The following is a 23,739-nucleotide window of genomic DNA, read 5'->3' on the forward strand; positions in this document are numbered from 1 at the left end:
TTTCTTCCCTCCCTGCCCCAGGCCAGATGGCAGAGCCATGTCTTTAAGTCCCTCCGAAAGGCCTGGAGTGAGGGGGCCTGTCTCACCTCCGGGGGCAAGATGTTCGTGAAAGTGGGGCACCAGGGAAAAATGGGAAACTCATTGTTGGAAAAGTGATGGACTCTCCCTGGGTTCTGATGCTGGAAGAGTGCTCTCCGTGCCTTGGGAGTGAGGTGACTCACAATTTCTTGGCCCCTGTGACAATGGGAATTTGGCCCAAGTTACTAAGGGCCCATGCACACAGGGACCCATCACTCTGGAGTGGTTACAATAGGATCTGAATGCAAAGGACGTTAAACTCAATCCTTTGTCATGGTCCAATCACTTTCTGGTGACCATACAACTCACTGGCACCACCAACCTCCTCAGGAGAAGATCCTATCAGGCTTGCCTCAGATGTCTTTTGGTTCTATTGATGGAGAGTTTGGCCCTGGAGAGTTTCCAAGCAAGCTGACAAGCAGCTTGGCTGGGTGCCTCATCGATCTCTGGAAAACAGAGGGGATGAAGGCACTAGACTGAATTACCTCTGAGGGGCCTCTTGCTCCTATCCCTCCATGCCCCAAAGCTCTCTAGGTGACCAGAGGTGACTAAGTCATGAAGGTGCTGAACTAGGAGCAGGGAGACCCAGCTTCAAGTCCTCCCTCAGTCACAGAAACTCCCTGGTGAGATCTTCTTTCCTCTCAGCCAAGAGCACAGGACTGGGAGCGAGGAGACCCAGGCTTGAGTCCCAACTCAAATCAAAAGTTCCCTAGGTGACTTTGAGCCAGTCATTATAAATAAAATAAAATGCGGCTAGTTTTCTTTGGCTTTAGTATGTTTCACAATGCCGAACTATTATGATGCATACCCAGCCATTATGGTTTAACTAATTCATTCTTTCATTTTAACTAGGCTTATATGGCACTTCAATCATTGATTAATGCTGAGCAACTTACAATCCTAAAGGCACACAGAGGATTAAAACGACTAAGAAATAGAACTAGATGAAAAACAAACACTACATCCATGAATTTAACATAATAAAGGCAAAATAATCCCTAAATCAGGTTTAAGCATGCAATTCTATATGATTCAATGGCAGGTAAATCCAATAAAAATATAGAAGTAGGCAACTCCAGATGTGACTGAACTACAAATCTCAGTGTCCATAACTTGTAGGTCATGCTTCCTAGGGATGTTGTAGTTCAGCCACATCTGGAGTGTCACAGACTGCCTATCTCTGGTTGAGCAAGATGTGTGAGCCCACCAATTTGCTAACTATTATCCAATGAGCTTAGCGGGAGAATAGTGGCTTGAACTGGGATTCCTCCTAGCATTCCAATCCTGGTTCCATACTGGATGCAGCCAGGTATTTTAAAGCTGAAATAAATTAGAAACAAATGGTCTGACTTTGGAGCTAAAATAATCAGACACTGCAACTAAGGAGTTATTTGCAGAAATTAAGGAAAGGAAACACAAGTAAGCCCATAAATAGAAAAGCTTGCTGATTGGGACTGAGAGTGCACACAACAGAAGTTGCTATCTAAATGAAGATTTCAAAATGATTCTAAAATTAATGTGTGTGTGTGTTTTTTAAGGGTAGATCACTGGTGTTAAGGTAAACACTTATTTTAATTTCAAATAAACAATGTGGGGAACAGAGAACCCTTCTACAGTTCAAAATCAATCAAGGAGGAATCTATGTAAAACTCATAAATAGGTAAGTAAAGGCATATTTGCGAAAGACGGGTAGAGTCACGCCAAAAGAAGAAACATTAGAAGGGCAAATAAAAACTAATACCTTGCTGCACTGTGAAATTTATTTTTAGCAGAATGAGAAGAAATACTTTGAAGGAAAATAAAACATTATGGTCATTGAGAAACACAAAAACAGAATTGAATATCTACAGTGGTGTTTCTCAACCTTGGCAACTTTAAGATATGTGGACTTTGACTCCCAGAATTCCCCAGCCAGCAATCTGGATTCTACCAAAGCCATTTCAGCCTCTGGAGGATCCCAGACTAGGACCAGTTTGTTCTCAGTACCTCTTGCTTTAGTCCGTGAACTGGGTCACCTCTCCAAATATGGTGGGATGCAACTCCCAAAATTCTCAGTTAGTATAGCCCAGTGTTTTTCAACAATGGCAACTTGAAGACGTGTGGACTTCAACTCCCAGAACTCCCCAGCCAGCTTCCCCATGCTGGCTGGGGAATTCTGGGAGTTGAAGTCCACACGTCTTCAAGTTGCCAAGGTTGAGAAACACTGATCTACAGTTACAGGAATAAACAGGCAAGGAGGGAGACACTTGTAGTGTGATGGATAGAATTGGAGGCAAAACAGTTTGGCTGCGTAATTAAATCTGTTTGTGGATTCTCCAACTTGTCTTACAATGGATAATTTGAGGGTCCTGCTGAGAACCACTTTCTAGATGCCACAGGAAGATGTTAAAAGTAGGACAGATGGAACACAGTATCTACAGCCCAGCCAAGCAAACGTAACTGTTTGGTACATGGGAACACTAACAGGGGAACTCACACACACTTTGGACACGCTTGGAATTAGGAGAATATTTTATGTCATAGCCAAGGAGGGCCTGGCCAATGAGAAATTTCCCAGAAGTTGAACTGATGAGATTGCTTCCTACCACCTCTTTTAGCTCCTCAGGATGTTCTCCTCATTCTCAAAGAGCTGTCACAAGTAGAAAAGATGGGTAGGAGTTCCTTAAAAAGGAGATACCAAAAGTACAACTATGAATAAATCCAATAGAAAAAAAAGAAATGGAGGACCTTAGAAGAACCCAGTGGAACTACGCAAAATCCTTAATGAGAAACTGAAACACAAAAGGACTCTAAAAAAGAGACAAGTCACCAAGGAAGACTACAGATGGGTAATTGGAAGTAAAGAGATGGTGTCTGGAAGATAAATCTTAGACTGAGTGGGCATTAGCAAAGGATGCTAACAGTAACAGAAAGGTCTTCTTTAGAGATGTTCAAAATAAAAAAGGGGAAAATATACCAGCTGCTCAATGAAGATGTTAAAATACTAACAAGCATCCCAAAATGGCAAAGATTATTTTGGTTTAGGGTTCTCCAACAAAAAAGAATGTGTTGCACCAGGAAAACTGAGAAAAGCCAGCTGAACTAACAGGATTAAAGCTTGAGACTGATAGAAACATGGTCAAGGAGTACTTTATTTTTACTTTAAATGAGTTTCAATCTCCAGGGCTAGTGGAAGTGCATCTTAGAATACTTAAAGCATGAGCTGATGGTCCTTTCTGTATGAACAGAGGAATCCCGGAGAAGCAGTGAAGAGCCAAGTGATTGGAGGGGAAACAAATGTGATCCATCCTCAAAACAGGGATAAAGCAGGATCCAACAGCTACACACCAGTTAGGGCCACTCCGCATTTACACTTTACTTATGAAGAACGTAGAGCCCCAGAGGGCCCTCTATGAAAACTTGGCTTCCATAGATGAATACAGAGACTAAACCAACACACAGAGGTAGTGCTATAGTTAAGGTGTTGGATTAGAAGGGGGGACTTCCAGGTTCAAATCCCCCTCCCCTCAGCCACAGAGGCTCCCTGGGAGACTTTGGACTAGTCCCTCTCTTTCAGCCCAGCCTACTTCACAGGGCTGTTGCAGGGAAAAGAAGAAGAGGGTGTGCTATATATACTGCCTTGCAATATAAGTTTAACAAAGTCCCAATTTTTATCTCTGTGGGCTTCTAGAGCTGACAGGAAGAGGAAACTAACTCTTCAGGGAAGTCCAGTAACTTTGACACATCTTTTTCACATGCAACAGCACTCTCATAGATGGACCGTTGACATTTTTTCCAATCAAAGGAGATAGAAGTTAAACATCTGAAACAGGAAATATTTCCTATCCAAGACACATGAGGGAAAGACTTCAGCCTATGTCTCTTGAAGATGACACATTGACCATGTTACACATTAAGCCATGATTTGTTGAATAAATTGCAGTTGGCTCAAATCCTACAACCTACTAAATCATAAACTATGACTTACAAATCACACAGGTTGGATTCACATAACATGCTAAGTCATGAACAAGCAAACTAGATCTTGATTGGGTTGTGTGAACACAATCTAGGTTGATATGGTGACAGCTAGTGAAATGCTACTTTTCAGGTGTGCATACTTGGTTAGGAATAAGTCAAGGGAGGCCAGTGGGGTTTTAATCCCAAGAGTGCCACAGAGCAGAGTTGAAGTTTTCAAAGATTTGTTGAAGGTGTTTCATCTAAGAAGCCTTAAGCTCTTCACCTTATTATTATTTTCACACTAGTTTGAGAGATGCCTGCAGCTTACTAGGTTTGAGGGAATGGTTTGTGTGTGTGTGTGTGAGGAGTATTTATTCACCTTAAGTTCTGACATTCACCCATTTATTACCTTCCTTTCCTTTGAAGATAAAGAACACAAGTCTGCTCAAGACAATAAGTTAAAAGCCACTGAAGGCCAACAACCATTAAAGCAATTAAAACATCCTTTAGCAATAAAGAATTCAGTGTGGTTAGACAGAACCACAAATCAGCACATCAAGCCTTTTGTATCCCCAAACTCTTCTAAACAAGGGTTTAGCTATCAAACAGAAAGGGGAACAGATCTTCCGCAAGACTGACTTCTATAATCTGAGTGTAAGATAGGCAGTTGATTCACATATCTCACTAAACCATAGTTTGCTTCCCTGTGGTTCATTAAAGAGAAAGAAACATTGGCTAGTCTGACCCAATAACCTCATTCATAAACCATGGGTTTTGCTAGGTACTTGATCTGACCAGTGTATTCTACAGCCTTGATTTTTGGCCCAAGTAGTAACTGTATTCCAGGTAGGTAGGAGCAAATAGCAAGATTCTCAGTGGAGATATTCTGCTTTTTGAAAGGTGAGCTGAGGACAAGGATGGAACCTTAAAAAACATTGCTCAGAGTCCTTAAGAGATTTCCTTCATTATATCTGCCAGACCTAGCTTCAATGAACCTGACAGAGTTGGGCTGAGGGGGATGTAAAAAAAAAAAAATCAAGATGGCAGCCAGAACCTGAGGAAAGACCACAGGAGAAGCAAGAATGGAAAGGCAGAAGGCTCCCCTAATAACTGAGAAAAGCAAGCAATTTGGAAACTTTGATGGGGTTCAAAGAACATCATCTCATTTGTTCAAATTAAGAACTTCCTCAGCTGGCATATATGACCTTTCTGCAGTTCACTCTTTCAGAAGAAATTGTGGGGCATTAATATATGGGCTAGCTATCTTCAAACAACATGGTTAATGTGGTTTCTGAATTAATTCATGCTTTGGGTTCACATATATACTGAACTATAAGCTAACTAAACAGGCTGGGTCCATGTAATATGCTATGGCACCCAAAAAGAAAAAAAAAATAATATTAAGCCTAGCATGTTGTGTGAATCCAGATCTAGGTCTTTGACCTTGTGGAGTTTGTTGTCTAACCACAACCATTGTGTTTTGAGTGACTCCCCCTGTCCAGTTTGAGATGAAGTTGTAAACACAAGATCCAAGGTGAAGCCCAAAAAAGACCAAAGCCAACAACCCAAAGGCTGTTATGAGACCGAAAACCTTTAAGCTGGAGTTCTCACAGCCCTACCTGAGCTCAGCTACAGAGAAGCCACTGAACTGCTCCTAAGGAGGGACTTGCTCATGAGCAGGTCTTTCCTCCTGTGGAAGCCCTTTTTCTCCAACCAACCAAACCAACATTTTCTGAACTTGGATAGCTGTTTCTAATCATCCCTGAAGATTCCCAAAAGTGAACTTGGAAATTTCTGCATGCAAAGTAGATTTGCAATCCCATTAAGGTATGGATCTTCCCCCAGCACAGGGACTGGCAACATGTTTTAACTGTTGGGGGTATATGTTGGAAGGCCCATAACAGGCAGGATGTCATGAGCGCTCTCACATAAAGGCTGCGATAGAGAAGCTCATGAATTCACAAATCATTTAAGGAAAGAAAATGTATGGTCTGTGACACCTTCTGTAGTTTATTCAAGTTGCTTTCCTCAACCCCAGCTTACTTCTGTATTCTCTTTTCTGGGCAGAGACATAGGCACACTTCCAAACAAAACATGAAGTTACAGCCACATACTGTACTTTATTAGAGGCAGGCCCTTTGCAGCATAACAGAGTTGCTTTTAATGATTTGCACACACACACACACACACACACACACACAAAGTCAGGTGAAGCTGGCCATGTAAAGCAACCATAGGCATCAGGTTGATGACACTTCTCTTAGCCATTTGAGTGACAACTGGTTCAGTTTAGCCCTGGAACCACCATGAAGGTCTGTAATTTCACAGTCATCAGCTAAAAACCCATTGCAGCTTTAACCCTTCACAATATTCCAGCTGCTGAGTGGAGAATGAACCCAATGCACACCATAAACCAAACACAGAAAAACAACACTCCAGTTAAGAAAGGAAGGCAGTTCACTCACAGTGCAGAAAATCACGCACACACCCCCTTCTGAGCGTGAGCCCAAGCGCAAAGCAGAATGCTTAATCTTTTGGAGAAAAATAGATTTCGTGGCCTTCCCTGCAAGCAGTTAAATTAATTTCCCTTTCACCTGAATGGTTCTGAACTATGCAAAACAAAGCCCTTCTCGCCTGCCATGGAAAATAGTTTCCATCCCTTGAGTCAATCAGGGCATAAGCAAGATTTCCAAAGGATTTTTGAAAAATCATCTCAACGTGTTTTTTGCAGGGGAAAAACCTGTTGGTGCCTTCTCGGGGGACCACTAAGCCTTGGCCAAGCACATTTGTCATCTTTCTTGTAATTCCAGCTGCAAGGTAAAGAGGGGTCAGTTGGGATCTTTGGGGCAATTACGTGAAGATGGATGTAAGCTTCCAGGCTATTTTACAGGTGCCAGGCAGGTCTTGTCAAGCCGTGTTCTGCTGGGATGTCAATTAACCCTTCTGATGTTTAGGATGCTTCATATGCATCTGGGCACGGAGAGAAAGGAACAGCCATTGGTAAAAAAAACAAACCTAGGGAGGGGAGGGGAGGGGAGGGGAGGGAAGGGAAGGGATTTAGCACTAGCAGCCTGATGTCAGGACCCCCTGGGCACTAGGATGAGGTAGCTACACCAGAAGAGGTAATGGGCACCAGATAGCCCACTTGCTCCATCTCCTCTATCTAGTCCCTACCTCAATACATTCACCCTCCAAATTACCTCTTAACCCTTCCCCAGACCCCTCTTCTCAACCGGTCCTCGCAGAGCCCACATTCATCCTACCTTCCCTTGCCATTGCCCCCTCACCATAGGGGGTGGTATCTGGCACAACCACTGCTGTTTCAAAGAAATCAATGTTCAGCTATGTTCACATAGCACACTAGGCCAATCTACAAGGCAAAGGAAATTGTCTGAATCAGTTGGGTCAGAGTGCCTGACAGTTGGCAACCAACTTTTATTGTTGGTTAACTCAACCTGCATAGAGTGATCTGCATCCTTTTGGCCTTCAGGAAATAGAGATGAGAGGCTACAGCAGCCATACTATGGAGCTGCTGAAGCCACCCTGTCATTTTTCCTCTCAGTTTTCCCCCATTTCATTTTGTCTAGGAGTGAGAGAGGCAAAAGAGGGACACCATCCTGCTTCCTTTATCTGCAGTAGCTCCAACCCTGTTTGGATTGCTATATTTTTGATTTTCATTTTTAAGCAAACGCAATGAAAAAAGAAACAACCACAAAGATGGCCAGATCACTAGTCAAAATGGCTGCCAACCAACCAGTTAGGGTTGGCGTTGGTTTGATATACTGTGCATCAAAGGGCAAGCCCATTACTAGTGGTTAACAGCCAACTAGGTTCAGGGTGTGTTACGGGGATGTGATCATTCTTTGATGAATGGAATTCTCTGGAGATGGAAGAAAGGAACAGAGGGCAGATACTGAACACGCACACACCCCTATATTTATTCCTCACAGAGAGTAGAATTGTTGAAGCCACCTCTCTGCCAAATGAGAATTACCTTTTTCTCTCTCTGTTAAGCAGCAGAATAAAACTCAAGCACCACTGAGTGTGCACTGCTTGCATACAGATTTCTGCAACAAATTCCAATCATGTCCAAATGAAGGGATTTGAGTTTAACATTGGAAATTTAACAATTGGTATATCCATGCTAATCTGGATACACCAAGAAAATGGACTCAAAGTGCCTCCTTATGCGCTCTGAACAAAAGCTATCTTGGAAAGGCTGTACAGTCGTGTGAAAAAGAAAGTACACCCTCTTTGAGTTCTATGGTTTTACATATCAGGACATAAAAAAATCATCAGATGAACAACAACACATGACATATTACACGATGTCATCTTTTATTTTACAAAACGAAAGCCAAAATGGAGAAGCCATGTGTGAAAAACTAAGTGCACCCTTACTGCTCCCATAGGTATGAAGAGGCTAAGTAGCAGCCAGGTGCTGCTAATCAAATGCCCTTGATCAACTGATCATCAGCAAGTGTTCGGCCTCTGTAACAGCCGAAGTTTTAGGAGTTTGCTGGTCTCGAGCATTGAGGTGTGTGTTCACACAGGGCCAAAGAGTAAAGACATCAGCAGTGGTCTTAGAGAAGCAATCGTTGCTGCCCATCAATCTGGGAAGGGTCATAAGGCCATTTCCAAACAATTTAAAGTCCATCATTCTACAGTGAGGAAGATGATTCATGAGTGGAAAACATTCAAGACAGTTGCCAATCTTCCCAGGAGTGGACGTCCCAGCAAATTCACCCCAAGGTCAGTCCGTGCAATGCTCAGAGAGATTGCAAAAAATCCAAGAGTGACATCTCAGACTCTACAGGCCTCAGTTAGCATGTTAAGTTCATGACAATACAATTAGAAAAAGACTGAACAACGATGGTTTGTTTGGAAGCGTTGCCAGGAGAAAGCCTCTTCTCTCTAAAAAGAACATGGCAGCACGGCTTAGGTTTGCAAAGTTGCATCTGAACAAATCACAAGACTTCTGGAACACTGTCCTTTGCACAGACGAGACCAAAGAGGAGATGCTTGGCCATAATGCACAGCGCCACGTTTGGTGAAAACCAAACACAGCATATCAGCACAATCTCATACCAACCGTCAAGCACGGTGGTGGAGGGGTGATGATTTGGGCTTGTTTTGCAGCCACAGGACCTGGGCACCTTGCAGTCATTGAGTTGACCACGAACTCTTCTGTATACCAAAGTATTCTAGAGTCAAATGTGAGGCCATCTGTCCGACAGCTAAAGCTTGGCCGACGTTGGGTCATGCAGCAGGACGATGATCCCAAGCACACTAGCAAATCTACAACAGAAAGGCTGAAAAAGAAAAGAATCAAGGTGTTGCAACGGCCCAGTCAAAGTCCAGACCTCAACCTGATTGAAATGCTGTGGCGGGACCCCAAGAGAGCTGTGCATAAACAAATGCCCGCAAGCCTCAATGAACTGAAGCAATGTTGTAAAGAAGAGTGGGCCAAAATTCCTTCACAACGGTGTGAGAGACTGATAAAGTCATACAGAAAACGATTACTTCAAGTTATTGCTGGTCAAGGTGGTTCTACAAGCTACTGAATCATAAGGTGTACTTAGTTTTTCACACATGGCTTCTACATTTTGGCTTTCTTTTTGTAAAATAAATGATGGCACAGTGTAATACGTCATGTGTTGTTGTTCATCTAAGGCTGTATTTACCTACTTTTGAGAACTGCTAAGGACCAGATGGTTTTTATGATGTCCTGATACGTAAAACCATAGAACTCAAAAATGGTGTGCTTTCTTTTTCACACGACTGTATATACCAATCTCATAGGAGGACATGGATCACAAAGTTCTTCAACTGATGGGGGAGAGTCCAAAAAGATTCTATTCCAGTCACATTTATTTATATAAATTAATTCTAGATTGTCCGATCTTATCAACTCTGGCTAGTATACAATAAATCAATAAATGCAGTATCTAAAAATAACCCTAAAACCCACATTAAAAGGAAGGAAGGAAGGAAGGAAGATTGCTAGATATGCCTTGTTAGAAGCCAAAAAACCTTCAAAAGGAATAGCTTTAATGCTTACCAAAACGTCAGAAGTGAAAGGTCCAGTTGCATCTCTGGGAGCAATTGGATTGCACAAACAATGAAAATATTCATCTTTTGTGCAGCTTTTGAAAAATGCACCAGACAGGAATTTGACCCATATAAAGCCACTGAGAGTCATATGCCATCTTTGAGACTGTTGTGCTGGAAATTACTATCTCCTCAAGAGGCAAATCAAATACCAAAGGAAGGAACCAATAGGTGGAGACTGGCAAAAGTAATTTTTCCTGCTTTCCTACCCGCTTTTAGGAGAAAATACAGTGTCATCTACTTTGATCTTGGCAGATGTTTATCTTGTGCTGACTTCAATTTAACAAATGGTTTTCCTCCTACACCACCTATCCCTTTAAACAAACTCCAAGCTATGCAACCCCTTAAAGACATTATCTGACAAAAATATCACAAAAAGCAGGAATTATGGCAAGAGCCCCTGTGTATTGATGCATATGTAACATCTGTATAGAGGAACCTTCTCCAATCTAGTTTGATGCTCTGCAGACTTGTTGTTTTTCAGCTCCCAACTCCTGTGCTTTAGGATACTGCAAAATTATGATAGGCTGTGTATAACCAGTGATACTTATGATAGGTTAACCACCTACCTTAGGAAGCAGAAACACTGAAATGAAGGAAGGCTGTCTTTTTCTTCCCATTGCAATACCAGGCTAGGGGAACAGATGTTTAAAAAGTTTCAAAGCTCTCTTGCAGGTGAAAGTATTCAAGATAAAATCTGCAATACAATGGGCAGCATAGAACCTAGCAATGAGAACCAGAATTAGTACAAGATAGAAAGAGCTAACTCAACTGTGCTTAAATTAACATTGCAGGGAAAAAGTGAATCTGGATCCTACCAAAACCATCTCAGCCTCTGGAGGATCAGTATGTTCTCAGAAGCTCTTGCTTTAGTCTGTGAACTGGGTCACCTCTCCAAATATGGTGGGACTGCAACTCCCAAAATTTGCAGTTAGTATAGCCCAGTGTTTTTCAGCCTTGGCATCTTTAAGACGTGTGGACTTCAACTCCCAGAATTCCCTAGCCAGCATGAATTGAAGTCCACACGTCTCAAAGTTGCCAAGGTTGAGAAACACTGGCATAGCCCCTGAGAAATACTGTTTCTTCAAAAAATATTTCATTATACCAGACTACCCAACTGAAAAACATTTCTATATTTTAACAATGTGATGTAGCACTTCAAAAACACAAGAAAAGAAGGAAGAGAAATGGATAGAAAATTATGCCATGAACAAAACATTCCATAAAATGTGAACAAGTTGTTCAAAAATCCTCTTCCTTCTCTTTGTCAAAATGCCTGCATGCAGACACACATTTAATTCAGATGTTGCCCAACAATATACTATCAGCAATTTGTTACTCAGATCAAGGACAGATTTATCCTTCCTTGATCTGAGTAATAGTTATCTGAGCCATGCCTCACGACCCAAAAGTTCAGAGTTTCTATTATCTTGGTAGAGTCTAAATACCTGGGATATAACTACAGTAAGAAGGACATAATTACTTTCAACACACAATGACCCATTGTAATGTCATGTGATCTGTGAATTTCAGCCCCAGATATGTCAATAATAAAGTTTATATTATGGGAATTAATATTCCAATTCTTGAATTTCATTTCCAAGAGCAAGACAATTGCAGTCACTTCCTATTAAACCTTTTTTTAAGAATCCAATACATATACAATAAATGTTTCTGCTTGTTAACCTTATTTTAAGAGCAAAGGAAGCCAGCATCACATTCTTTAAAGCAACCTTCCATTGATTTACAAGGACAGTGCATTCAAACCTACAGTTCTGGAGGTTGTGTAAATAATCAATATCAATGTCATCAAATTCTTTCAATTTGTTATAAAAAGGATGGATAATTTAGCAGCCTCAGATGATTCCTTCAAAACCATAGTAAAATGAAACTTAAGAAGCAAGAATACGAACAGGCTAAAGAGTGCAAATAATAAAAGCTTAAGTAGAATAAACTGCCAAGAAGCACTCTGAGGTCAACAGAATCCAGTTTTAAGCACTCTCTCTCTCTCTTTAGTTGATTTATCATCCTTGGTCAACCTTGCCTAGCTCAGGAGCTAACCCAGGTCAGGCCTGATTGCTACCTGGATGAGAGACCATTTCCAAGCTATAGGCTAGACAGAGAAGGCAGGAAAAACAAACCAAAAACACATATTGTGAAGAAAGCTAATAGCGAACTATTTTTGAATTTTTGCTAAAGAAACCTACATAGGTGTATCCAACAAACCTCCAGGCACTGAGTTCAGCTCAAGAGTGTTTTACTTATACCTCATCAGAATTGGTCCAATTAATTATATCATGAAAGGCTCACTTCACCTGAAAATGGATTTCGCTCTTTTCAAATTATGATAATCCCATAATGTGTGATTTTCAGGGGTAGAAAGGTCGGAATTATGTGTAACCTAGCATTTTCTTCCAGCATATTGTGCAGATATTAAAAGTGATCACCAAACTAGGGACCCAGGAACTGCTGAGAAATGAATGTGATCCAGGAATGGCTTTCAGGTGGCTCTGAAGAAGATGCTACCGTATTATTGCAGCTTGTTAGTATGGAAGAAAATATTCCATCTTGTACGTGGACTTGCAGAGCTTGAAAAGAAACAGACGAACGCTTTTAATGGCCTTTGAAGAGAGACTGGAAATTAGCATAGCTCTTTAAGCATTTGGGAAAGATGCTTTAGCACTCCAACCAGATCAATGGGTCTATTTCAACCTTCCCCATCCTGCTGGTGCCATTGCTATTGGAATGACGACTCCCAGAATTCCCAACCAGCAGATCAACAATCTCAATACTCCTAGAGGGTACCAGGTGGACTATTCTAAATATGACCAATTCTGGATTAATCCCAAACTATTAAAACACCTCTTATATTTACAGCACAATAGTAAGTCTCAGAAGCAAACCTCACTGAATTCAGTATATCCATTAATTTGGGACTAAGGCCCTACTGATCCTAGTTCTGAGCAGGGATGGGTAAGACTGGGTGTCTAAACATATTATTATGTACTTTGATTTTTATGCCACTGTGCTTTTTAACTATTCTGTGCCTGCAATATAGCTTTTTAATATATTTTGCCTTTCAAATAACCTTTAAAGACAATTTAACTAAATATTTGCACATAAAAAGGAATAATATTCTAGCAGGCCAAAGAACAGCTTGGTTAGATTTTCTCTCAAGGATGTCTCACTGCCTGTGCTTTGAAGTGGTACAATCCAGAAACAGATCCCCCCCCCTTTTTAACTCACTTTTGGCTTTCTGATAGTCTCCTTTGAATGACAGCATGCATTATATTTCATTGCTGTTACATTCTGAGCCACCCCGAGTCAGGTGGAGCCTACGGTGAACAAATCTAATTAAATAATCTAGGCTGCAGAGAATTCGGCAGAATGAGAGAATTCCCATTTTGAAGTTCGTGTTTTTCTTCTTTTATCCTTTTGCTTCCTTGTGCACATTTTTAAACACTGGTTGGGAATGCCTCTTTTTTTTCCTACACACACGTTTCTTTTCTCAGCAGATACATTTATGCCTGCAATTCTTCAGCCCCAAACTACATTGCAAAAATGCGGAAAACCTTCACTGGGACTCAGCAGATGGAAGTGCCCAGGCATCCTTGTCTGGATTGGGAAGCTAAGCAAGATAAGGCCTGGTGAGTGCTTGGGTGGGAGACCTCTGCCAAGGCAAGTAAATAAATACATCCCAGAATATGGGAACAACAAACCACCTCCTAATTGTCGCCAAGAAAAGAACATGGTCACATCTGGGAAATCATCAGCAGTCAAGTTCAACTCAATGGATACTTTGCATACATATAATGGATACTATTCCGTCTATCAGCTCAAGCAGATGGACCAAATATAGTTCCTTGGCATTCCTACCTGAGAAGGACTTCAGAGCATCACCAGAGCAATCCAAGTGTTTCTGTGAATAGTTATTACTTCTGGCTCATGTCGTTCTCTGAGAGTCCCTGTACTTCTCCTTCCAATCAAGGGATGGAAGGAAGCAAAATGGAGAACTGGAATTCCAGTCTGGTTGGCAGAGCTGTGAAAAAGGGGACAGCGGATGTGTAAGGAAAGCCAGGTCTGCTCCCTTTGTCAAAGGAGTCAAAACAAATCTATCCGCTTGCAGATGACATAAAGAACTGAAAGCAACTCTGAGATCTTTCTTCTCCGTTGCCTCTTCCACCAATCCTTTTAATAAGGTGTATATATACAACTGGAATGTGTAATTTTCTCTGTGATGCATGAGTGAGGAAGTAATGTATCTCAGCGTTTCTCAACCTCAGCGACTTTAAGAGGCGTGGACTTCAACTCCCAGAATTCCCCAGCCAGCCAGGCTGGCTGGGGAATTCTGGGAGTTGAAGTCCACGCCTCTTAAAGTCGCTGAGGTTGAGAAACGCTGAGCTAGCTCATTAACTTTATAGGCTAGAGCTGAAACAGCCCATGTGTACAAGGAAAAAAGGAGCTGAGAAGCTCATTCAGAAATGAGTCAAAAGACTTTAGGGGACACCAGACTGAGCTGATGGAAAGATCTCACCTTCTGATGCTTAACCATACTTCAATACCTGTTATATGGATTTTTTTTTCCTTGGGAAGGGCCCACCCCCCGACTCAAATATTTTTTTTCAACCACTACAGTCTAACCATCTCTGGAGAAAAGGAGGCTCAGTTGCTAAGGTAATAAAAGAAGAAAAGGAAACAAAATCATTTCCAGCAGTTAGTGGCACCTTTGGTTCAGTGACTTATTATTATTTATGACAATGATTGTTATGCTGTTTCTCTGCTTGCCACTCACTTTGAGTATGATCAGACAAGAAGGTGACTGAGGGATCTTTTGCATCTTAAATGGCATCTTTTTATTTTAAAAAACGGAGAGGGCATGTCTGCAATCTCTTGAATGGAGCAAAACTGTCTAGACCAATGCTTCTCAACCTCAGCAACTTGGAGATGTGTGGACTTCAGCTCCCAGAATTCCCCAGCCAGCCATGCTGGCTGGGGAATTCTGGGAGTTGAAGTCCACACATCTCCAAGTTGCCGAGGTTGAGAAACACTGGTCTAGACAAACTGATATTCAGGCTTCACTTTCCATGAGCAGCTGATGAAGAGAGTCTGGCTTCTTCCAACTGAAGGAGTAAAACAAGTATCTGAAGTACCTTCCAACTACCAATGCCCCTGAATTCAAGTAACCCTCCTTAATAGCTTGCCTAGGCATTTGTAGATGCTAGACCACAAGTCATCTTAAATCAGCACTCGTATTTTTAAATGGAAACTAGGAAGTAACTAACCACGAAACCTGGCTTGCGCCAACCTCTACTTTATTAACTGTGTATTCTCACTACAGGGTGTCCCCGGGTTAAGAACGTCTGGTTTACGACAACTCATTGTTAAGAACGGAGCCTATGATAGCAAAATTCAAGTTCAATACACAATGATTCAAGTTAAATACACAATGATCCGAGTTCATTACACAATACAGTGGTACCTCTACTTACGAATGCCCCTAGTTACGAAATTTTCAAGATACGACCAGCTCTGGCCCCAAAAATTTACCTCTACTTGCTAACTCCGCCTCTACTTACGAACCGGATCCGCGGGCATTTTCCCTGCTGCCACGCGGTCGCGGCTTCCTGTGGGCGAGATCGCAGTAGCAAGGAGACGTTCGGTGAGGCTTGTGGTGTGTTTTGTGGCGTGTGGAAGGTTTTTGTGGCGTTTGGAAGGTTTTTGAGGTTTAAAAATAAAATGCATATGTTTCAGAACTGTTTAGCCGTATTTACATTGAACCTTATGGGGGAAATTTACCTTGGGGGGTGACCAAATTCGGAGGGCGGATTAGCCGTATTTACATTGAACCTTATGGGGGAAATTTACCTCGGGGGGTGACCAAATTCGGAGGGCGGATTAGCCGTATTTACATTGAACCTTATGGGAAAATTTACCTCGACTTGAGACCAACTCTTGTTGCAACCAGAGTCACGGAACGGATTAAGTTCGTAACTAGAGGTACCACTGTATTATACAATAATACTGTTCTGGCTTACATACAAATTCAGCTTAAGGACCAACCTTGGGAACAGAACTCGTTCTTAAACTGGGGATTACCTGTATAAGCAGAAAATGTATCAAATTATCAGAAAATAAGGCAATTGGCCCTGGACATCATTACTGGTCAGCATTTATTATACAACTATTTAAAACGGTGGTTCCCCACTTTTTCTATACCCCACAGCCCTAGGAAAGGTTTGATTCATGTTTGCACCCCCCCCCCCAAAAATAATATCACATTTGAAGATGAAGAAGTCTAATTTCTAATGCGGGTGAACAAATTGTACTTAAAAAAATAAGCTTTTAACTCAGTGCATAACATCAAAGTTTATTGATTAGCCCTTAGGCCATAACTCAGTGCATAAAATGGTCCCACCCCCTGAAATTCCATCTCACACCCCCTGGGGGTGCAGGCACCCCAGGTTGGGAACCCCTGATTTAAAGGTTGTTTGTCCCCTCCTTCAGTGAGCAGAAACTTCTGGTCTGTCCCCAGCACTGTTCAAATAAACTTAGCTCAAGCAGATGGTGTGGTCTCCACTCATAAATCGCGTTGTGGGGAATTTTCCCCTTCACAGTCCATACCTTGGCAATTTGGGGCAGGAAGGGAAGGCGCAGGCATGACTGAAGGACATAAAACGAAACCTGAGGTGGGGCTGGTGAAGTTCCCTTTCTAGGGTTATTTTTAAACCAGACTTTGGTCTGCAGGTGGAGCCCAGCAAGTACTTCTGGAGTTAGATCATTTGGTTTTTTTGTTTTTGCCTTTGAAATGCTAATGATCACATTAAAAATGTGATTCCTCCTGTCTACACTCAGAATGTGCATAGTCCATTTTCAGTCAAACTTTATTAGCAGACTACATTAAAATACCGATGTCAGTACCGAGAGAAACACACAATCAAATTGTTTATATGTTTAGATCCACAGCTCAGAGTGAATGGTAATTAGAAAGACAGGATATAAATAAATAAAACAGCCAGTTTCCTGAAGTTGGGGGAGGGAAAGCCTTAAACGGCTGATGAGAAAGGAATAGTCTTTCTTTGTACGGTTGTTGATTGGCAAAAAAGCTTCTGTTCTGCTTTGCTTTAAATCTTGGAGACCGTATTGGAGACAGTATTTTAGAAATAGGCGCTGTGCCTTCAATGAGGAACAATCAACTTGTAATAATTTAGAGATACTTGTTGCTATGGATACACTTATACAAAGCGAAGTGAGTGATTATAATTTAAATTTTTAGTATCAAGAAGAAATAAGGGCACCAAATAAGTTTTTTGTTTTTTTTTAAAGGAAACAAACCCTCTCAGGAATGCAATGGTTTTATTCTTTACTGTCTGGGCTTATTCGCAACATCACAGTTAATGAGATTGAATAAAATTGCCTTTCTAGGAGAGATTTAGTGCTTTTTACACTCTTGATTATATTAACGAGATCTGGGACCTCTGTACTTAGAAGGGCCATGGAGCAGTGCTTTGTAGTACCTGACAAGGTGCTTTGGGCTACCCAGAGTGCTCTTCAGCCACTGATCCATTTCTGCAAGCACAGCAAGGCCGCAACGGGCCACTTGGTAGACCTCTTGAGCAGTTGACTGTCTACAGACCTGTTTCAGAATCAATGATCTGCATATTGAAGAGATTAGCCAAATTAAGTATTTCTAGATGGTTAAATTCATGGACTGCTTCATCCGTCTATCCTCAGAATACATAACAGCTTCCTGATCTGACTCGTTTTTATAACAATCCTCAAAGAAGTTTTTCTTCACATTCTACAGATTGGAAATGGAAGATAGAACGAACTGCTCTTGGTGAAATAGTTTCTGAGCTAAGATCTGAAGCTCGGCTTCTCCCAGCACTTGATCTACTGACAACACTTCAAGTTGGAAAAAAACTTGCACGATAATCAGAAAAGAGAAGAAATGAACTTGAGCAAAATTATGATGGGAGCGATTTGTCCTATTTTTAACAGTACAGCTTGGTTTTCAAAGCTCTAATTATCTGGGTATTTTTACTGCCTCTGACAATTTCTAATTTTTGCACAATGCAGTGGAGCAGGTTCTTAACATGAAGAAGGATGGCCCATTTAATTTTCTTGATGGTCTGAAGGTCTGTTCTGCTCATCATATGGCTTGCTTTAACTTCAGTTCTGTTCATCCAATGAAGAATAGGAAATCTGGGGGTTCCAAAGAACATTGAGTGTGGCTGAAATAGGGTGGCCACTATATATCAGTCAAAGAGAAATCAAAAGATGGCACAGATTTGCATAAAATGTTTGGGCATAACCTTCTATATATTGAAATAAATGCCAAAAGAACAATCAGATTTGAACACTGAAACACATCCTCATTTTCATGACAGGCTAAGTATAGCTTTGACATCTGAATGTGAACCATGGATTGAATTTTGATTGTCTTAACCAACATTTATTTAATTTGTATGGCTATCCATATAAAGTGACCCTGAGAGGTTAATTAAAAAAAAACCCACAAAAGTACAAAATAAATAATCAGCAGATGATATAAAAACAACCAACCCTTTATAATCTTTGTCTGAATCCAGGCTGGGATATTCTCATTAATTCATCTTTCCAGCTTCCAGATCATCTTCTCCTTCCATTTTCTCTGGTCTGTTCCTTTTGAATAAATTGTACCCTTTAGTCCTCATTCCACTCACAACTTCCATCCCATTAGGTTTCAGGAATATCTACTAAATTATATTCACCTTTCAGCATTAAGACATCTTGGTGCCTTGATATCAGGCAACAGAATCCTTGTTCTATTCCCTCCTGTATTTATATGCTCCTTATTGAATGCCTCCACATCCTGCATCTCCCTTCCAAGCCTGTTCCTCATATTTGCCCTCATACTATTTTGGAGCATCTTTACCTTCCCACCCAAGATGCAGTTTAAGCTATCCAGAACAGCTGTATAAGATGCCTTCTTAACACATTCTTCTCAGTTCTCATGAATACAGGCCATATTTTGCCAGACGTCCTTCAACTTGGAAATGTATCCCGTTATCAAAATATGCAAACCATACCCGTTGGCACCATTTGCATACCCAGTTGATCACTCCCAGGATTCCTCTCTCCCTTCCTGGGCCATCTCCTTCATCCAGAAGGAATCACCAGGGCCTCAGCACCTTGACCTTCCTGCCCAGTGCTTCATAATACCTTGCAGTGTTTTCAAGGTTCTGTCTGTAATATTTGTTCCCACCTGGATAGGCAGGAATGGATCTCTCTCAGTCGGCTCCAAGTCTTGGGAGCCTACGCCATCCCAAACGTGTGCCTCAAGGAAGCCATAGGCCGAAAAGCACAAGAATTTGCCAAATGGGGTCACTGCATCCCAGAGTATCTGCTGTTGCTGTCAATTTTCCACTGCCACCACAGGGGGGTGAGGGGGGAAATAGGTTACAGTGAGAGATGCGGTCAGGCTCTGCGTTCACTTGGGCCATTTAGTTTACAGAAACATTAGAAAAGGAGAAAGAGATATCAGTTGAATGGGCACCACCCAAGTGGTTTGGATACCAGTCAAAATGCAGGAAGATCAGGACGTTGTGACGTGCAATGTTATTCGGTGGTGCCCAAAACAGGAAAAGACAATTCTCTTGACAAAATTCCTCCAGCGTATAGGGAACTATCAGATGACAGTCACTTTTGAATGTGAAAACTCCGTTTTACTCCCTTCTCCCATCTCAGTATGACTTACAATTTTTCATCGGGTTCCTTTTAGATTGGATGGTTTGGTTTGATGGAATTTTTTTCTTTTAATCTGTACGATCTTTAATTTATTACTTGCTGAGAAAAGTTGGAGCAAGATAAATACAGAGATCAATAAGGAGAAGATTTGCTTGGGGTCCAAGAGCCAGCATCTCGGGATCCTTAAATTTCCACCCAGAAGCTTGAAAAAGGTCAGATCAAAATTGAAAGATCAATTTGTTTCACAGCACTGCCATCACTTATTCATGAGGCTTGGCTAGAGACATTTAGTATTCATCATTTGAAACATATCCTTAGACTGGAACGGCCTATTTAAATAGTAAAATTAGCTTTTAAGACCTATTCTGCACTGGCACAGCGCAGTCAAAATCGTATGGTTTGTTTGGTTAATTCTGCCTATTCAGAATTCAGCACCTGTTGAAAGAGAACAAGAGGGATACAGGAAGGGGGAGAACAGATTCACATTTCAAGGGAATGTTTCTTTACTGCAGGAGTAGGCTGGTAATAAAATACATTATTCCCAATAACAAAATAAAAAACAAATATGGCTGGTGTGGGTCTTCCGGGCTGTGTGACCCACACCAGCCATCGTATGCCGGCCGTGAAAGCCTTTGACAATACAAAAAACAAATACTTTTTGCTTCTCCTCTCCTGTTATGCAACCTTATTATAAAAGGAAGTGGGGTGGATGGAGTAGGAAAGATAAGCAGTACAGCTAGGTCACGATTAGCGCAAGTTCAAATTGTGCAATAGTCAACGTAGTGTGAATTATACAATGATACCAGGTTGCATTTAATGAGCGCCAAAATTCAGTTAGTGCGAGGCTGGTTACGTCCTTTCCTGGACCGAGAGGCCCTTTGAACAGTCATTCATGCCCTGGTCATCTCCCATATAGACTATTGTAATGCGCTCTACATGGGACTACCCTTGAAGAGTATCCGGAAGCTTCAACTGGTCCAGAACGTGGCTGCACGGATGATTTTAGGTGCATCAAGATCAGCACATATAACACCTTTGCTCCGTGAGCTGCATTGGCTGCCAGTTTGCTTCCGGGTCCAATTCAAGGTGTTGGTTATCACCTTTAAAGCCCTACATGGCATGGGTCCAGGGTACCTGAAGGACTGTCTCATCCATTACATCAACCCATCCCACCCGGTCATGCAGAGAGGGCATGCTACGGACCCTGTCTGCAAGAGAATTTCATCTGACGGGGTCTAGGAGGTGAGCCTTCTCTGCAGCGGCCCCTGCCCTGTGGAACATCCTTCCCCCAGAAGTGAGACTAGCCCCCTCCCTTTTAGACTTCAGAAAAAAATTGAAGACCTGGTGGTGTCTTTATGCATGGGGTGGGGATGGGAATAATCAGTTTTGGGGATGGCTGGTTCCCTAGTCCTACCTTTGACCAATATTATCTGGTCACAGGCTGCAACAATACCACCATCGCTTGGATTTTATCATATTTAATCATTGTATTTTAAGCTGTATTATTTATGTTTTTATTGGTTTTAAATTGTTTGGTTGTGAACTGCCCAGAGTCCCTCCTTGTGCGGGAGTTGGGTGGTGATATAAATTTGATTTATAAATCAATAAATAGAGTGTGTGCAGTTGCTGTTGGGAGTTTAGACATTAATCATGTGTGCAAAATGGAGAAAAGGAATTTTGAGGAACATTTTTTAAAAAGAGGCTCATTTTAAAGTTAAACACAATACAGGAGAGAGCAGGTACACCTCGGGTATGGGTTTATCCTTCAACTTGTCCTTTGTTCACTTGAATTGTTTTAAATATTTATGAGATCTATCTAGAAGATAGGAATGATATTTAGATTTTTTTAAAAATTGCTTTCTATAACTACTCTGTGACTTGTTAAAAATAAAGGTTAAGTGGTAAGTATATTCTTTTAATCTTTTGCTGCTGTATTGCATTAATAAACATATACAAATTTAGGTTTAACCATTTTCATTGCCTGTGTCCCATCGCGCAGGAACCAAGGACCCTATTCCTCCATTGAAATATCACTTGGAATTGTGCGAATTCGAATAATGCAACCATTTCGTGGGATTCATTATCAGCACTAATCGAGACTTACCTGTAGTCCAAAAGATGCTGTCCATTTGAAATCTGCCTATAGGGGACAACCGTCATCTGGACCCGGTGATCTATTTATTTTGCCTCATTAAGTGTGCAAAGGAAGAGGAAAGAGAATAACCAGTACATAACCACACACAACACAAATGTCAAATGCAGGCCAAACCAGATCCAACAGTGGTTGACACGTGTATTGTCGAAGGCTTTCACGGCCGGCATACGATGGCTGGTGTGGGTCTTCCAGGCTGTGTGGCCGTGGTCTTGAAGTTTTGTTTCCTAACGTTTCGCCAGCACCTGTGACCGGCATCTTCAGAGTGCAGGAGCACAGACAGGAGCAGTTCTGTCTGTGCCCAGGGTGATGTGACCCTTCTGTGGGTATTCTGTGCGTAACTCAACCCCCCACACACACCCCCAATCCCCCCTTCCCCCCCCTCAGATCTCTATAAATACCCACAAAAGGGCCACATCACCCTGGGCACAGAGAGAACTGCTCCTGTCTGTGCTCCTGCACTCTGAAGATGCCGGTCACAGGTGCTGGCGAAACGTTAGGAAACAAAACTTCAAGAACACGGCCACACAGCCCGGAAGACCCACACCAACCAGTGGTTGACACGTTTCTTTCCACGTGCATATAAAACAAAGGGTTACGGGCTATAAGATACTATGTGTGTTTGCAAACAGAGGTATCTTGAATTAGATTTTCTCCAATTTCGACTTCAATGTCTTACCTTGGTTGGCAAAGGCCCCACTCCCATGGTTTAGCCTAGTGGGCAAGATCAGTGCATTCAATACACCAGCTAGACTACTCACCCAACCTGCTTTTCCTCTCATTCAATTACTCCTAACTGAGTCTGGACCTTTTGTGACCAACACATTTGATCAAATGTTGGAACTTGGGCGCACAGAGTGCATCTATATATCTGGTAAAGTGAACTGCAGCTCACGAAAGCTTATGCCTTTTATTAAAATTTGTCAGTCAGAAAAGGTACTATCAGACACCTCCTGTTTTTTGGATGCTGTAGACCAATGGTTTTCAAACTTGGCAACTTTAAGATGTGTGGACTTCAACTCCCAGAATTCTATGCTGGCTGGGGAATTCTGGGAGTTGAAGTCCACACATCTTAAAGTTGCCAAGTTTGAAAAACACTGCCATAGACTAACATGGCTCTCCTCCTACAATGTCCTCAGTTCAACCAATTCCAAGGTCAAATCCCTGACAACAAAAGTAAATGCTTGACCTCTGGTGACCTCGTGGTCACGTCCATATCTTTTTCTCGCAACACTAGGGAAGCGGTTTTCTGTTACCTTCTGCAACTTTCCAGTCTAGCCCACAGCCCTGGTATTTCCTCCTAGCCAAAGTCTGACCCAGCTTAGCTTTTTTTAAGGTTGGGTAAGGTAGGGACGGCCACGTGAGCTGGGCGATACTCAGTTAGTGGCTTTTCTAAACAGACTTAAGATAAATTTTGGAGCGACCATCAAAGCTTGCAAATTCCAACCTTGCAGAGCTAACTCATTCCTCCGTTATTTATTAATGGATCATTTTTTATACTGCCCCCCTCTCCCAACTCTGTGTTGTACCAGGAGCTCAATAGCCATGTTACCCTATAAACAGTAACATCAATAACAATTTATCAAGAATAGATTAAAAAAGGGCCATCCAAAGGAAGATTTTCAGAGGCTTCCTAAAAGCCAAGAGTGAAGGTGCCAATTAATCTCCAGGACAGCATGTTCTCCTGGATTTCAGACTTTTGTTAAATTACTGTTTAGTTTGTAATGGTTCAG

General features: G+C 41.7%; 1 long non-coding RNA gene across 2 annotated transcripts; it reads right to left on the reverse strand.

The window, feature by feature from the left end:
• Nucleotides 1-1,828: 1,828 nt before the first annotated feature.
• LOC112540102 (uncharacterized) lies at nt 1,829-22,193 on the reverse strand. Of its 2 annotated transcripts, XR_015796160.1 has the most exons (4): nt 16,189-22,193; nt 10,698-14,167; nt 7,281-7,387; nt 1,829-6,987 (listed from the first exon to the last, which is right to left on the reverse strand). It is a non-coding gene; the product is annotated as an uncharacterized LOC112540102 (long non-coding RNA). The 2 variants fall into 2 exon arrangements; XR_003084178.2 differs by lacking the exon at nt 16,189-22,193 and having other exon boundaries at nt 10,698-14,400.
• Between the last annotated feature and the right edge of the window lie 1,546 nt (nt 22,194-23,739).

Source organism: Python bivittatus, unplaced genomic scaffold, assembly GCF_059951505.1.
Source record: "Python bivittatus isolate LINGU-HERP-01145 unplaced genomic scaffold, Pbiv_v1 ctg000250_np1212, whole genome shotgun sequence".
Lineage (NCBI taxonomy): Eukaryota > Metazoa > Chordata > Lepidosauria > Squamata > Pythonidae > Python > Python bivittatus.